General features: G+C 37.4%; 1 long non-coding RNA gene across 1 annotated transcript; it reads left to right on the top strand.

The window, feature by feature from the left end:
• Window positions 1–1,491: 1,491 nt before the first annotated feature.
• On the top strand, window positions 1,492–3,202 carry LOC110007670 (uncharacterized). The gene is made up of 2 exons (XR_002281727.2): window positions 1,492–1,770; window positions 2,694–3,202. It is a non-coding gene; the product is annotated as an uncharacterized LOC110007670 (long non-coding RNA).
• The last annotated feature ends 309 nt before the right edge of the window (window positions 3,203–3,511 follow it).

The following is a 3,511-nucleotide window of genomic DNA, read 5'->3' as shown; positions in this document are numbered from 1 at the left end:
AAATATAATTAAAATAACAAAATTAAAGCCTTGATGAGAAAATGATCCATATGGTCTATGAATAAATATCCCCTGGGGCACTCCATGTCCAACTGCGAAATACAAACCACACATGCTTTCTCAAACTGACCCAGCATTACCTATGACCCACAGTCTATGGAAGGGATCATTAGTAGATCACTAAAGTCCTGCCAATAGGTAAAGGGTCGTAATCCTAGTATATGGATTTGAGGTCTCCCCGGAGACAAAACCAAGGTCATCCTGACTTGATGCAATCCATACCTCGATGGTGCACATGATTTATCTCTCGCACGTGTGCTTGTAGTGCAGATAAGAACCAACAAAGAGGGAAATTTTAATCGACAAAGAAGGGTTCGAGCGTATACCTTGTTGTTTTGGGGGGGTATGCGTCCGGACGATTCACCCTCTTAGATTATTTCGAAAGCCCTCTGGCTGTCCTTGCAACTCGGTTTGAGTTTGGCTCCCCCCTTCCCTACGCAGTACTTGGATCCACACACTAAAAGTGACCTTCAGGGGTATACTTTTTGGGGTCTCCTCCTATTAGTAATATGGTAAATTTGGGGTCTAAACTATTGGGTTAGAGGGGTGATGGATGCGTGTTCAGGACAGTGTAGGTACGCATGGGTGAAGTGCGGGGGGGGAAGTGTGTAAAAGGGGTGCGTAAGAGAGTGGAGATAGGAGTGTGTGGTAGAGAAAAAGAGCATGTAATGTGAGTGTGAGTGTAAGTGTGAGTGTGAGTGTGAGTGTGAATGCGTGAGTGAGAGTGTTGACCTGCATGCGGCCCCCACTCATAAAACATTTTTTATTAAGATAAGAGAATTTAATTCTAAAGCCTCAATTAGATTATCTATTTGAGAGGATTTTTTAAATTTGTTGTTTTAATAGCCAACTTAGAATTACAAGATGATTATTCTAAAAAAAAACTAAAATTAAAATTTAATTTTTTTAGCTCTTAGATCTCACACCCTAAAAATTGGACGGTTTCTGTTCTATCTTGAGACTTTAGGATTTTTTCAAATATGTAAAGAGAAATGACACTATGAGACCCTCCCACACCCATGTGAGTAGGACCTCAAAAGATCAACATTAAATTTTGACACAGATCTCTAGAAAAGTTATGACATGGGTGTGGGACTTGGGTGAATGGGTTTTCTACTGATCTGTATCAAAATTTAATGGTGATCCCTTGGGATTCCATGGGTCCTACTTACATGGGTGTGGGAGGGTATCATAGTATCATTTGCAATTAGAGAATTTCTTTATTGATATATATACAAGGGTCCTACTCACATGGGTGTGAGAGGGTATTATACTATCATTTGCAATTAGGGAATTTCTTTATTGATATATATATATATATATATATGTGTGTGTGTGTGTGTGTGGGGGGAAAAAGCTCTCGAAATCTGCCCAACGGTATAAAAAGTATTTAAGTGGAGCGTCAGCAGTCCATCGTCCCCACTAGATGAACGAATGAGATTAGGACTTAAGAAACATGGGCTCTCACACCTCCTTTAAAACAGGGGCTCTCATGTCTCTCTCTCTCTCTCTCTTCCCCTGTCCCACCAAGCTCTTTGTCCTCCCTTCATTCTCTCTCTCTCTCGTCCCCAAAGCTCTCTCTCCGTCTCCCCCATTTTTGCTCCCCCCCCCCGCCCCCCGTACCACCAAGCTCTCAGTTTGGAAACCCAATGTAGAAAGTGGAAGGATGAGGGATAGATGAGAATCAACCCTAATCTTTAACCAAAATCAGTAAGAACTCTCTACTCCCTATAGAATGATCAAATGGATCTCTCTCTCTCAAAGCAATCAATCCGTAGAGATACTCCATTTCTGTTTCAAAAATCAACCCAAGATACTTCAACCCAAGGCCAAATTGGTGAAGAAATCTTTGCTTCACCTTTCTCACTCCGCCATTTTTCCTCCCTCTTTCTCTCCCTCATCCCCAAATGGCATAGCTAGAAAAAACAAATTTGAGAAAAGAAAAATCTTACTGTTGTAGTAGGGAAAATGCCCTATCTGTTTGTTTCTTTTTTTGTTTTTATATAGATACAGTAAACAAAATCCATGCATCGAGGAAAAAAAAAAGGTCTCCAAAATTTATGCCTCAAAGGAGAACAATGCTCTGAAGAAATCTGTGTTATCTTAAGTAGTCAATCAACAGCTGACAAACTTTCGTATTTGTAGCAATCGAAAGATTGTTTTTTTGGTTTTTTCCCACACTAGCATTCCCCCAATTAAAAAAAGAAAATGATTCAATTATTATCCAAAACCCCTAGATTATCGGTTTTTCTATAAGAAAAAGCAAAAATAATCTTACTATAACAATAGAGCAAAATGCTCATCGGTTTTTTGTTTTTCTTAATAGATACAATTGAAAGAATTATCAATATTATAGATACTATCATCTTGATTTGTTTTTTTTTTTTTTGGGTTTTATGAAGAGGTTACGTTTTTCAAGTGCTGCATAGAACTTGAATTTTTGCTTTAATTACATTGTGTATTTTTTTTTTTATCTAATAGTGCTCAAAAATTTGGAATTAAAGTTCCTTATTGTGATTAATTTTCATGCATTGGTTGTATCACTTTGTGATTATTTTTATTACAGGAATGGAATAAATGTCTTATGATTGAAAGTGAAAGTTTCTATGTTTCTTGTTGTTTATGGCTTACAGGAATGGAATGAAAGTTATCAAAGTTTCCATGTTTCATGTTGGATTAGCTTGAGGCTTGGGGATTGGATCAACAATGAATATGGGCTTGAGGCTCGGGGGTTGGATCAACAATGAATATGGGCTTGAGGTTTTGGTATGGGTTTGGCATATGTTGTTGCCTTTTCAAGAATTGTTTTTGCAAATATATGACATAAATTGCTGGAAATAAAGAAATTTGATGAAAGTCTCATAGGCTGCAGCTCTGATCTTGATGTGCTTGAGGCTTTGGTTGGCTTTGGTATTGTTAAGGCATATGTTGTTGCCTTTGTTATATTGCCAAGCCTTGGGTTTTACGCATGCCACAGTCATTTGTAACTTTAGCTAGCAAGGAATTTGAGGCAATAGTTCAATGCCCAAATATTACTGGTGCCTACTATAGGGAAAGTTATAAATTATTGAATGTAATATGTAAGGTAACTGATTGTATTTTTCCTTGATAGAATGATCACAATCTTTCTTTCTTTTTTCAAGAATTGTTTTTACAAATATATGACAAAATTGCTGGAAATAAAGAAAATTGATGAAACTCTCATACGCTGCTGCTCTGATCCTGATGTGCTTGAGGCTTTGGTTGGGTATGGCATATGTTGCTACCTTTGTTATATTGCCAAGCCTTGGGTTTTACGCATGCCAGAGTCATTTGTAACTTTATCTAGCAAGGAATTTGAGGCAATGTTTCAATGCCCAAATATTACTTTGTACTTACTATAGGGAAGGTTATAAGTTATTAAATGTAATATGTAATATAACTGATTGTATTTTTCCTTGATGGAATGATC

This window comes from Amborella trichopoda, chromosome 2 (genome assembly GCF_054954075.1).
Source record: "Amborella trichopoda isolate Santa Cruz 75 chromosome 2, AtrichopodaSantaCruz75HAP2 v2.0, whole genome shotgun sequence".
Taxonomy (NCBI): domain Eukaryota; kingdom Viridiplantae; phylum Streptophyta; class Magnoliopsida; order Amborellales; family Amborellaceae; genus Amborella; species Amborella trichopoda.
This window is presented reverse-complemented; position numbering and strand designations above follow the sequence as displayed.